The sequence below is a fragment of the Anas platyrhynchos genome, chromosome 3 (genome assembly GCF_047663525.1).
Source record: "Anas platyrhynchos isolate ZD024472 breed Pekin duck chromosome 3, IASCAAS_PekinDuck_T2T, whole genome shotgun sequence".
In the NCBI taxonomy this organism is placed as follows: domain Eukaryota; kingdom Metazoa; phylum Chordata; class Aves; order Anseriformes; family Anatidae; genus Anas; species Anas platyrhynchos.
Genome location: NC_092589.1, coordinates 42,885,464 through 42,899,619, shown reverse-complemented (window position 1 = coordinate 42,899,619; position 14,156 = coordinate 42,885,464). Strand labels below are relative to the sequence as shown.

At 38.9% G+C, this 14,156-nt stretch overlaps 1 long non-coding RNA gene across 8 annotated transcripts in view; it reads left to right on the top strand.

Annotated features, from left to right (window-relative positions):
• Positions 1-14,156, top strand: part of LOC110351925 (uncharacterized) — a 225,158-nt gene that overhangs the window by 144,179 nt on the left and 66,823 nt on the right. For 5 of the 8 annotated variants that reach the window (XR_011808259.1, XR_011808256.1, XR_011808257.1 and 2 more), the window contains one exon: positions 2,327-7,181. This is a non-coding gene — a long non-coding RNA (uncharacterized lncRNA). The remainder of the gene's footprint in view (positions 1-2,326; positions 7,182-14,156) is intronic. The other 3 variants (XR_011808260.1, XR_011808258.1, XR_005264832.2) reach the window with 2 other exon arrangements.

Here is a 14,156-nt window from a genome sequence, read left to right as displayed (position 1 = left end):
TTTGTGGCACTACTTGTGAATTCTAATCTGTCCCACCTGGAGATGTCTCTTTTAATCCTAAACTACACTGGAGATTAAAGTTTTTTGAAGTGTATAAACAAGTTCAAAGGTCTTAAAATTGTGTTAGTTGGTAGGGTGTAGCTGGTTTACCAGAGTTACCAAAGCAATACTTAACTTCTATACAAACACAACATGCTATTAAATACATTTGTCTTGTTCTTCAGAGTAGAACTGAGTCAGCTTCCAGAGTTCAGCTGTGCTTGATATCTACGTATAACATGAAATGGTCTGGGGAAGGCTTGCCAGGCCTTTTTTGTCTTCTCTTCCTCAGTGTACGAGGAACTGCAAACTAAATGGAGCAACATAATATGGATGTGGAGCTGAATGATGTGATTTTCAAGGAAAAATCACAGTAACGAGGGTGTTTTGCTTCCGCTGAAAATCACCTCAACTCCTCACACAAGACTTCTGCAACTGGCTTTGTAGGTTTTCACAGTCAGAAAGAAACATGATATTGTCCGTGGCCTTCATGGACGAGAGGGTACGACATGCTCACGTTCTATTGATTTTCCAGATCCGAGAATGCTAATATTTTTCATATGCAATCACACTGGTGTTTACATTATTTGGGGATTTGAAGTCTGTTTTGATGCTTTATGAAGTCTGACATTGCTTGAATAAACAAATTCTTAATAATTGATTAAAAAACTGAGTTGTACCACTTAATCTGTCTGTGCAGAGAGAGGCATTTTTTCCTCTGGGACAGGAATAACCCAGCATTTAGTTAATCAAGTTTTAAAAGCTGTGAATTTAAGCTCTTTGGGATATATACATTACCAATTGCAGGAAGTTGGGAAATAAAAGGAACTTTTCAAATAAAAAGATGTCAATTTAATAGCAAAGGAGCTGGAAACAGATGTTTCACGCAAAGCATAAGAGTTGTGTCATTCCTTTAGGTTTTCAAAGTCACTTCTTGTCAGATGCATTGGTTAAGAGAGAAAATTAATGAGCTGTGTTAAGTTTTATTACACAATCTTCTGATGTGGGAAAGCTTCCCTCCAGGAACAGCTCTGTGCATGGCTTAACTGATTTAGGCATGCCTGCTGCAGTATTCTCCAGAATGTGTTGGAGATCAAAGTAGGGGGAGTTATTCAGGTTTTATGGCAAGGTAATTAAAAAAATATGGGGATTATTACATATAAATCATACTTGCATAAATTTGCTGGCAAAATAAAATCAAATAAACACGTTTAAAAAATGAGATCAGGAAAACATTTGGCCACATTTTTTACAGTTACAGATGCAAAGCTATACCCTGAAGTCTACACAGATGACCTCTTTCTTCCACTGCAGAGAATTTGGCCCAGTTCCATTTTAGTGGTGTTTTCATTTACTAAAAAAAAAAATAAAAAATGTCATACTGAGCTCTCCCATGTTGTGACAATGTGAAGATGAGGATGGGGACGTTGAACTGTGTACAACTGACAGAGAAACAGTCCCAGGGAGCGTTGTGGCAGGACTTCCCTTGGTGTCTGAAGTGATTTCATCTGAGATTTTATTATCCTAGAACTGGGCTCATGTGCCCGAGCATTTACCTTGTCAATGCACAGGTTAATAAAATAGAACACAAGACACGAGAGCAAACACTGCTCTCCCTGCATTGTTTCAGTGCAGACTTTAAGCAAAAAACAGGTTTGGACCAACAGCTTCTGGAAGAGGGTCTAAAAACATCCGTAGAAAAGTGGAAGACTTTCTGTTTTCTGGTATACAGGACTTCTGAGGAGAATGAATATGAACTCAGGGAGGGATTGTAGCTTGTCCTTTCTGGCTGCATGCTGCATGAGGGAGAAATAGACTCGTGCTGTGCTCCAAGTAAGGGCTCAGAAATCCTAGACTAGACAGAGGGAGAAATGATCCAGTTGTAAATGTTGAAGTCCTGATCATGAAGTGCAGAATGCATTTCTCTCTGGGTGGGAGAGAAATGAAGAGAATTGTGAAACTTCTGTTTAATCAGAGGAGAGCTTCCACATTTCTGTCACATAAATATGCAGAAGGGATAAGCTTATAGCTTCAGCTGTCCTGAATGCAGTGACACCATATGAAGACAGAACACACATGCACATGCCTGTATAAACATATACACAGTTGTAGCCAAAATGTTTAACACTGTAAGGACTGAGCTTTCTCTCTCCAAGGATGTGCATATGCCCTCTTTGGTCTAATTGGGTTTACCACTCTGCATGCACGTGTATATGCAAGAGATATAAAATACAAGTACCATTGCTTCTGATGTGAAATAATATTTATTTTCTTGTACCAACTACAGGTCCCTGAGAGAGTACACGTACAGTTCACTCTGGAAGCTACGCAGCTGAAGCAATGGCAACAGAAGAAGCACAATATGCTTGGCTGTCATTTTAGCAATCTTCTCTGCAGCAGTCTTAATGTGCATGGAAGAGGGGCTATCGCCTGATGACTCCACATGTATGAAACTGTTCAATTTGGATAGCGAAAACCTAGATGAAGTGTCAGGTGAAAATTCCCCTGTGCTTTGCTCTTTTGGGCAATTGAATAATTTCCTGAAGGAACTGGGGAAGCCACCCCATCCTGTCAAATGTTTAAAGATACTTGACTTTAAAATGCTGTCTATCTTGACAGTATAAACATATACACATATAAACATAAACATCTATCTGTGTTTGGCATAACAGGTCTCTTCCACTTCTAATTGTTTTCAAAGAATCAAGAGATACTGCATCCAATAATGATAACGAATAGGTATTAAACATATCTGAAGCTGGAATTTGGAGGCCAGATCTGAAAGTATTGCAAAACGTAATTGTATTTGCATGCTCTTTGTATATGCACTGCTCTTAATCACATGTCCACAATCTCAAAAGCAAGGGTCAGAAAATTCACTGAGATTTTGAAAAAGCAATAATATAAAGCCCATTGCATGATTTAATATAGAATCCTAACAGTAAAGAATTTGATGATTTATCTGGTTCTTATTTGATGTACCTCTACTGCCACAGTTAATATAGTGTTTGCAGTGCACACATAAAGCAGATACCCCTGAATTCTTCTCTAAAAGAGTTAAATTATTTTATGGTCATGTGTGCTGTCTTTCCTGTTATTTTTTTCCACAATCTCTATAGGCTGTATTTAGTTTATATAAGTTCCTCTTAACAGCTTTCAGCAGGGTTTGCTTTAATATAATGGTAGAGGTAGGTGGTTATAAAAAAAGGATATAAAGATGCTTCTAAGAAACTTTAAAGCATGAAGAGAGCCTGTCTTTCTTGGTAATTACCAAAGTCTATAAAAAAAAAAAAAAGTAAGCCTCCAGTGAGGTATTTGGAAACAGGCTATTTTGTTCTGGTTCAGACTATTTGGTCCTGCTGCTAATGATTGCATATTTCACTGCAGCAGAATAAAAATCAACCTCTGACAAATATCAGTCAATGTCCTTAAAGTATTTCAGCTCCCAAAGTAGAATTAAAGTAATATCTAAGTTTTTCTGAAGGCTGATGCTGGCCCTTCAGAGGTATGGTTCAATTTCAGTCCTACATCTTTTGTATACTGGAAAACATCAGGGAGCTGAGGGTTTTCTTGGTTTTGCTGCAGGTGTGCTTCACGCTTGTGTGAATATTTTCTGTAAGATCTGTGAGACAGGAACGTAAAATGCCTGACCCCAGCCTTTGGGATACTTAGAGCAATAGTCCATATCTAAGTCCTTATGTCTAGTAGGAAGCTGGTGACTTTTACTGGCTTATTTGTGGCTTATCTTAATGGCTGCAAGTTAAAGACCCAGGGGCAGCATTATTAAGAAGTTCATTTGTGTCTGGGTTTGTTGGTGCATATCTTCTCCCTACTTGCATCCTAAAGTATTATGTTTCATAACTAGTTGTTGCTACTGGTCCTGGTGCTGCTGCTGCTGGCAGTTGTATTTCTCTGGTTCCCAGTTCTCTTGCTGGCTTCCTCTGGGGAGGCAGCATGGTGGGGATATCCTCCACCAACCTCTCTGCTCTGCTGGAGGGACTGAGGAGGTAACAGATGAAACTGGACAGACAATCTGTTGATAATTCACAGCTCTGCTTCTCCGTAGCCTCCTGGAAGGAAGATGCTGGGACTTAGCACATAGTTGGAGTTCCTTGTTCTGCTGAGCACACCAGCACCATGCAGCAACCCCTGATGGTCAGTGTGCTGTGCATTGCCTGCTGCTTGCCTTCCACAGGGAGCCCTGGGGGATGCAAGCTGAGCTGCCTGCATGCTGGTGGAGCACTGGCAAATGTGAGCACAGGGCCTTCCTCCCAAAGCCAATGTGAACCCTCTCTACAGTTATGTTAATACCTGGAGCAGGGTGAAACTGACCCTAAGAAGTTAGCTACTTCCTTGTTTCTTCCTTTTTAAAGTGGCATCGTCACTGCAAAATATCTTGAAATTCTTAGCTATAAGATGCTGTAAAAATGGGAACATTATTGTTATTATTAGCTTGCTATGGAACTAGAACAAAAAATTATCCCGGACTTTTTCTCGTACATGTTTATGCCTTGCAGACAGCCTACATGGACCTGGATCCAGACATACTCATGGGCACAGTATGTCTCAAGGCATAAATAATTCCAAAAGCTCACTAGGTTCAGTTCAGACATTTTCATCTTCTCTATTTTGAAGAGGCTGTGTTATCAGCTTAACTGCATTTGTTAAACCATTTGCAGACACAGTTTTTTGTTTGTGCGTTAGCCTCAGTGTCAGCAGCAGAATGATCACCAGAGGTGGTGCTGACTATCAAACATGTAATTGCTCCCCAGTAATAGTACCTAAAGGGGAGATAGGACATTATAAAAACAGTTTCTTTTGGTTCTAAAAGGATCAGACGAAATGGAGAGCCTGCTCTGAACAGTTAGGATGATTTTGCGACGAGATACATGGTTTAGGTAATCTGACTGTGAGCCATCTGCATTTTACACCTCCCTGGTGGCTAGATTTACTCTTTGCCTGTTTTTAATTTGGGATTTCTTTTGCTTTCTGCTATGTGCACTGATGAGATTTTGATATTTTCTTGTACAATGCAGTGTAATAGAGTGGTTTTGCCTAAATGGACCTATATTAATTCATGTGAAGCAAGGACATTCATTTCTGACAAAGATCTCTCTAATCCATTGAACATGTTATGTTAATGTCTATTGATTTTCTGATGAGCGCAATGATTAGGTAATTATCTACAAATCCTTTCTCTTCTGAATGTACAGTGTATAATATATGGTTTCATGGATTAAATAATGGCATACACTTGCAGCAATGTGCTCCTACACAAGATCTTCCTCATTTATAAGTTAGATGCACCACATATTCGAGCACGGCATCCGTTAAGCTGACATGCACTGACATCCTTGCTGGCTAATTTCCGGTGCATGTGTCCAAATAAGTGCATAACATTGTACATTGAGGTGTTCTATGCAAATTCAATTACATCAGTAAAACTGCTGTGAGAAAACCTTCTCACATTTTTGAGCAAACCATGTTCAGTACAAGTGTTTTTCGATGGCGTTTTCATTGTTACACGCACCAGTATTGCAGAGATGAATGGAACTTCTGGTGAGACTATGCAAACACACAGTGTGTCTGTTCTTCTACAGACCATGATGTGCTCAGGAATTAGAACACAAAAGCAGTTTGTGAAAAACAGTGAGAAAATAACTTTAACAGGTGATCTTTTAGTGGTATTACTAAGTTTCTCAATCAAATTATGAGCACTCTTGCCTATTTGCCTCTCTCTCTTGCAACAACCTTGCCAGATATCCCCTTCTCTGTGTATTTAATGAGTAGCCTTCCTTCGCTTTGCACATAATCACTTGCCTTTTACATATACATTTACAAAACACTAGTGCAATGTGAATTTAAATGCACACACCAAACAAGGAGTGAATCCATACTCTAAATGTTGAAAAGCAGCCACAAGGTATACTCTGAAAACATGAAGCTGCTCAGTCAGAAGGAGAAATTTCAGTTCTTACAATTAACCCTGCTCTGGTAATCCTACTGCAAGAAGGCATACACATCTGTTTGTCTTTCCACACAATGTGCTCTGTGGCAGGATGAAAATGAGAAGCAGAGATAGTTGCCCTTTCAGGAACTCCCAGATCTATTGTAAGGTTATTATCTTGGCATTTAGACCGTTTGAAGATGGCACAAGTAATAAAAGAGAATAAAAAACAACCCAATTGTCACTAAATTCCAGCACAGAAATTATACTTAAATCTCCCCAGTATGCTTCAAAACCAGCTTGTCTTCTTTTCTGTACTTGTGCCTATATTCACTGTAGGTAAGTGACTGCTTTTCAGCTTTGAACTAATTATCATTCCTGAAAGTATTTTCCAAGCCACAACGGCTTTATGGGCCAGCTTCTGTTCTCAGTGAATTACAGGAGTAATGCTGGTGACTTCAAGAGGAGCAGGAGCCGTGTTAATGAAGTAGACCTATAAAAGAAAAAGGGGGGGGTGGGAAGAAGCAAAATACTTTACCAGTACATTGAGGTTAAGGCTAGAAGATTGTGTTAGTGGTTACGGTAAAATGATTAATTCTACAGCTTTTTCTTAAAAAAAAAAATGCAGCATTGGCTTACTACGCAAATCCTGATCTCTGCCTGTGTACGTATTCTAACTGCATATTCTTACTTTGGCAGAAAGCAAATACTGGAGTCTTTTTTGTTTTGCATTTACTACAAACATCTCTTTTGGACTCCATGTGACAGATCAGCTATTTCTCCCCTGCTGCTTTCAAAAGTTTTTATAATATCAGCCTTAAAAATCGCATTTCTTTGGCAAATTTCTCCAGGATAAAGTCAGCCATAAACTGGAAGAAAAAATGCCTTTAGGCTTACGAATTCTTCCTTCTCTCAAGCATCAAAATGCTGTTATTTTGAGAAGTGTCTGTGTTCATTGTTTCTCTGAAATCTGAACTTTTTCCACTTGGAGACAGTTAACTCCCTGAGAATCTTGCAGGAGCGGTATTAGATGTTGATCTCCTTGCAGGAGGATGGGGTGCAGCAGACAGCCAGGCCACATCGATCCGGGCTGCAGGACGTGTTTAGTGAAAAATCTATAGGCCTCAGCTTAGGGTGTCAGCTGTCAGTCTGCAGAGCATCTGTCAGAGGAGTATTTGCTTCACTGCCGCTGAATGTGAGTAATGCTTTCACAATATGGCAGTACGATGCTATAGATTACAGTTGTAATGGAGCACATCCTGAACAGCTGAGCCTGCTCTCTCTCGCTCATTCAATAGCAAGAGTTGCCTCACTATAAGAGCTCGGGGGATTATGTACTCCAAACAGCTGTCTATAGCACCATGGATTTATTTGGGCTAAATGAGAACTTGCTTTCTTTAGCTAAATCAAACTTTATCAGACAGTTTTACTGTTGGCAGTTAAAATAAAATGTGTTTGCTGAACAGTAAACACCTTGTTACTGTTAGGAAGGATTATATAAACAAAAGGCATACACAATGAAGTCTTATGCCAACTGACTTACTGTCAAAATAATATACTGCTGCTAGTGGAATTGTGCTCACTTGAAGGAAATTATAGGCCTAAAAACACATCTTGAATGACAAAGAAACCATTTTTCCACAAATAATCTTTAAAAAGTTTAATACATTGTGCCTTGTAGAAGGGGTTTCAGAGACCAAGGATGCTGTATCCTCATAAAGGAAGGTTAGGAAAAACTGTGTGAATTGCCTAAAATCTTCAAAGTTTTACTGTATTTGCATAATGCTCTGGCACAAGTAGATTTAGCACTTTTCCCTCTATGACATATGTAAAAGTGGTTTTTGTCCAACAAAACCTATACATTTTCTCTTTTAAAATTGGATAGGCTCTTCTTCCTTCAATTATTACACTATGTAATCTGCACAGCTACAGAATGCTCATGAGCAACCAAATATGTATTACAATAATAATGATTATTGCCATAATGATTTATGGCAATTTATGTGCCATGAATCAGCTTCTTTTCAATCCTCAAAAAAATGAAAGTAAGGCAGACTTTCTCTTGTATAATCACAACAAAGAAAAAAGGCAGCCCAGCAAAGTCACCAAAAGGAGTAACATTGATCTCAATGAATTTCAGATTATTCTTTAGAGAGTTTGAAAATGATTTTATATTCTTTGTGTTAAAGACCCGAGTTAGGAAAGCATAAGGCTAATGCTGTTTAGACTTTCTCACTGCATTCTGAATTTTACTGTGCAAAATGATTCGAATTTCTTTTAGCTAATAATTAAAACACCAGAATCCAGCAGAAAAGGTCCAGGAACTGTCTTCTGCTTTCACTATGTGACTGCAATGTAGACTGGAAAGAAGGATGATAGCTTGAAGGTCAAGATTTGCAGGCAGAATTTGGGTTAATGAGTTCTGTTATAAAGAACTTTTCAAGAACAAAAGATTCAGAAGTCCACAAATTCTTCAGAACAGTTCTGTTATCTACATTAAGCATTGTTTAGTGTAATTAGATTTATTCATGATTAGATGTATGTGTTATTCTTTGGAAAATCTCTTTTTCAAGGTAGAGAATATGCTGGAAGCTCAAAAAAGGAAATTTTAATGTTGCCCTATAAATTTTCCTTTAGCAAAAACTAGCTCCAGCTGAAGTTAAGATTATTTTTTTCCACACATTTCTCAACAGAATGTGGATTATGTTCTTAATGTTATACTTGATCTCTGAAATACTCCTTTTCTTGCCCAGATTCTCACTGAAAACTCATAAAACTCATTATTCTGTGGACAAATACACCAATTTTGTTGCAATTATTTTTTGCATTTCTTTAGGGATGTTTGATAATCATTGTAATCCCTCTGTGCTCTATGTCATGGCAATAGAGTTTGCAGTGCAGTAAAACATAGACAAGATCCTCAAATCCACCTTCTTATACACTAAAAGTAGTGAAGGAAAATGCTTCTTCTATTTTATCTTTCAGTAAAAGTTGGAGAGAAATACCTGGTTAATAAGTGTCACTGCTATAAATTTTAGGACTAGCCCTGTAATAGTCATTTTGTTGTGTTAACTTGATAGAGGTATTTACATGTCTTTTCATGGGAAATCAAATATAAAGTGACTTCACAACTATTTGCTATTGGTCTTCTTTAAGCATATAATTTATTCTGCTGTGCAAGTGCTCTACCTTGGCTAATTAATTAGGGTTAAATCCATTACAGATTCATACTGTTGACCTTTGACATAAACCTGAAGGATCAGGAAAGATGATCATCTGTTTTAATTATTTTCTGAATTCAGTTTTAAAGAAAATGCAACTACAGACAGGGTATTTTACAGATAATATGATACCTTAGGGTTTTGTTCTTCCTTCGTACCAGGCATTAAATGACTTACCGTACAAGGAAAAAGTCTGTCATTTATGAAACTCAATACAAATTTGGTAGCACAGTATACTTCGTTCTTGCACATATCAAATTCCTTTCGACTACATGTGATAATAGAACAGAGCTGTGACAAAAGGAGATACATAATTAAAATCAATTCTCACATGCACTAACAAGCTCCAGTGAGAATCAATTAACATTTCCTGAGCAAGTTGCTCTGTAAGCAACAGGTCAAGTGAAGCACAGTTTACTTCAGATTTATTTACTTCTGTCCATTAAATTTCTTGGCTGAAAAAAACACTGACACTTGAAAAGGAAGAGAGAATACACGTCACATCTATTTGGAGCCATTCATACCCCAACTGTCTGGTCAGTCCATGCGTGTTCTTTGGCCAGGTGCCTACTGTTATGCTGAGTGCTTAATTGCAGAACTCTGCTTGCCCCACTGTCTGGACTATTGCACTGACCTGGCTTCTGATTATCACTGCATTTCTACAAAGTTAGTTATCTCTGTGACCTGTAATCCTGTGTCAAATATGGTTGACATTTGGGAAAGATTTCAGAAGTTAGAAGGAGACAAAGTGTGTGATTGCACAGGCTCATTTCCTCAGGGAAGAGTAATACACAAGAATATATATGTATTTGCAGTGATTTATCTGGTAACATATGTACCAAAGCTGTAGGTAATTTGAGATTTTGTGGTACGTATAAATGCTGTGTTCTGAGAGTAGCAAAGTGAACTGAAGTTAAAAAGTTGAAACACAAAGGAGCTTGAAAAATTCTTACCTTGGATCTGCTGCCAGAAACATAAAGTATGTTACCTCCAAAAATAAGAGCCCTGTTTTCCAGATGATGTGAGCTTGGCCTTTAAACAGGGATCAAACTCTGCTTTGTGAAAAAATAAACGGACACCTAAACTCTGACTACTATCTCTCAATTACTTTCCATGGGAATTAAACACAGAGCCTAAAAGCCCCTAGCAAAACTATTGCCTCCTGACAGCTGCTTTTCTGGACTTGCCTAGGCTGCATTCACCTTACTTTCATCGTAAGTTAATTTTAAATTATCTTCAGGGCAGTTTTTAGAGTCTCAGCCATCTCTCACTGCCACAGTAGAGTCCTAGTGGACCTTCTTCTTGATCACCATTAAAGAAAAGTCCAGCAGTTCCATTTTAAATTGAATTTAGGATTTGCAGATGTTTGGGGCACAAGAATGACATGGAAGTATTAGAATGAGTCCAGAGAAGGGCCACAAAGTTGATCAGAGGGCTGGAGCACATCTCCTGTGAGGACAGGATGAGGGAGTTGGGGTTCTTCAGCCTGGAGAAGAGAAGATCTTACTGGGGAGATCTTACAGTGGCCTTCCAGTACCTAAAGGGGGCTACAGGAAAGCTTGGGAGGAACTTTTTGTCAGGGGGGTGTAATGACAGGACAAGGCGTAATGGCTTTAAACTAAAAGAGGGTAGATTTAAAGTAGTCATTAAGAAGAAATTCTTTACTCTAAGGGTGGTGAGGCACTGGCACAGCCTGCCCAGAGAAGCTGTGGATGCCCCATCCCTGGAGGTGTTCAAGGTCAGGCTGGATGGGGCTTTGGGCAGCCTGGTCTGGTGGGAGGTGTCTCTGCCCATTGCAGGGGGTTGGAAAGAGATGGTCATTAAATTTCCTTCCAACCCAAAACATTTTGTCATTCCATGGGTTTCTACCTCTAGCAAACAGGAAAATGCACGTCTTTAGTACTGTTTGCTGTTGTGTGCATTTGGTTGAACAAAGTCTGATTCACATACCTGCTGCATCCACTCGTGTACTACTGTCCCTGATAAAAGCACTGGAGTCCTCTTACATAGCGGCTTTTTCCATGTTTCAAAATTCTGGTGGTAAGGACCCCTTGTGCTTTATCAGGCCATCTTTAACTAAATGGTTAGTCCTCTATTGCTCCACCAGCAAAAACCACCATCCTGACTGTTAAATTAGCATTTGACATTTCTTTCCTAGATCTTATGGTCCATGATTACTGTTCATAATTTGGCTCCCTGAAACTAGAATGTCCTCTGGGTTCAGTAAAGAGCATAATGAGGGACAGCAAAAAATTCTTTCTGGTTCAGTTCATTGACTTGTGGCCTCTGCTTCTCAGAGTCTTTAGGAGGAAGGTGCTGAATTGCACAAAGCAGAATGTCTCCTGGGGAAAGGGCGCGATGGAAATCAGAAGACAAAACATTTAAATCAAAAGGGTATTTCAGGAAGACAAGTGATATGAAGTGTGTTTCCTTTCCGATGTGCAGGCAAATTAACTCGTATCAAAGACAGGTTATACGCTTTGAATTGTTAAAAGTTCCATAGCTCTTTAAATACCTGCCAGCCAGAATATGGGTTTGCATGTTTTTGGTAACACACATTAGTTCTGACCCTCCTCCAACTGAAATCAGTGGGAATTTGGCCAACTACATCAAAGGAAACAACACTGGGACATATAAGTTTGATGCAGATGACTGATTATTGAAAAATATGTATTTGTATGCGTGAGAAATAGGACAAAATAAAAACCAGGAACACAATACCCACTCAATTTAAAGAAGTGTTTGGATTCAGATTTTTTTTTCAATTCTGTTCCAGAGCAGATTTAAAACTACACAAATAGCTGCCCTTCTCCATTTCCCCCTTTTCAAGATGGCAAAAGTTTCAGGAAAATCAGATTGATCTGTGAGATTACCAGCAATGTGGAAACTGAGAGCATATCAGTATGATTAGGACCTTTCTCATGATTACTGAAACATCAGACTTTTCCCTTGATTTGGCCTCAAATGTAAACCTTGATCCTAAGCCTAAAATATACCCTATTTTAATGTAGTTATCTCTAACCTGAACCACATACTGAAATGTATGCTCTGGGGTCTGCAGAGAGGCCGTTAAGCTATACTATCAGCACAAAAAGGCTTTAAGATGATTGACTTAACTAGACACTGGGAAAGCCAGAGTGCCCCTTGTCTCCCTGTATGTAACATCAAGGGAAACAACCTGGGGAAAAGGGATTGTGAGCATACTGAGGCAGAACCCTTGCAGGTTTTACATCCTCAGTGGGTATCTAGAGGCAATAGAGAACACGAGCTGAGTCCAAAGGGATTCCTCAAGGTATGGGGAAACTTCCATAGACAGACAGATGCATGGTTAGGTACAAGAGACACGAATAATTTTTGTTTCTCCCTCCCTGCCTTCCTACAGAAGCCCTGATTCCAAAACGTGCCATTTTGTCTAAAATAATTTTGAGGGTAATGCTGTGGGTTTTGCTTTATGCAACTTTTGGCAGCGTCAACAGTAAAAGACAACCTTTCAGTGTATGTTTCTATTTGCAGTGTTCATAAAACTTGGACTATCTGCAGTTGCAAAAAAAATGAAAAAATAGATCAGGAGGCATTCATTTTATTTTCCAAGTCTTGAATTTCTTCTAATATGCTGTTTTTTCTGTACCTGTGTCCTTTGAACTGTCACAGACACCCCTCAGCACCCCCTCCCATAAAAAAAAGAGCCTGCATTGCATTGAAAACCCTCAAAATAAATAGAAAATAACTCATTTTTCCCCCAAAGCACTCACATTTGTTCCTTTAAAATTAGGACTCAGCAAATAGTTGGAATACATCTGTACTCAGAGGAATCCACATCAGATCATAAATTTGTTCATGTTAAATACAAACATATGAATGCACTCTTATATCCAGGGACTATGGAAGGGTTTAGAATTTGCACACTTCAGTCTGTGTAATGCCAGGGCAATGTTTCACTCATCTATGTAAATAAAAAGCAGGCTTGTAGTATTAAAGGCATAAGTATCCTTATGCTCTGCATAAACATCACAGGCTTCAATTTTGGGAAGGAATCACATAATTTGTCATATCTTTTATTGTGATTGACTTCAGTGATGGGCATACACAAACATATGATTTCCTACTCAGTGTATCGGTGTCTCTTGCTGTGCATTTGTTGCTAGAGTAATGGAAAAAAGATTAATCTCAGATATGCAAATAAGCTTAATTGAATAAAACAGGACAAATTACCCCATCATTGGAGCTGTTCCTAGCTTGGCAATGCTGCACACACAACAAGGGCACCAGGAGAGGATTCATGTGACTGCCCCTCATTCCTTCTCCAAACCTTTCGTTAAAAAAAAAAAAAAAAAAAAAAAAAAAGACAACCTTAAAGTTTATAGCCCTTGTTGTTGCAAAGAAGAGGGTAAATGTGAAAACAGTTGACACACAAGGCCCCAAAATCAAGTCTCTGCTAAAATCATTAACTACGTGTTTGTGCATTTTCAGTGTTGGCAGTTCCAAAGAGAGCGGAGGATTTTGGCTTATGTGGGGTGGCAGTGCTGGTGGCGTGGGAGGTGCCCTTGAAAGACCTCTCTTCTGCCTCCTGGGGCTGCAGGAGGAGGTCGAACAATCTGTTGTAGAGCCCTGTCCTTAGGCTCTGTACAGTGGTGCTATTTATGCTATGCCATAAATAAAGGGAATGGTTTAGTATGGTCATAGTGTTAAAGAAGCATGCCTAAACACAGCCGCTTACTGATGAGGGAGAGAAACCTTAAGGGAAAAAAAATCCACTTTAAGAAATATTTGTCATGAAATATCATTTATAACTTTCCCACCCCTGAAACTTCATTTTTCCTCCTCCCCTGGAAAAACTGGGAAAAAATATGGAGTCTAAGGAAACCTAATTGTATGTGTATGCCAGATGGAAGTTTTGTTAAGCCATCCACTTCTTGTGAGTTGTCTCCCTTGGGGCTATTATTTATCAT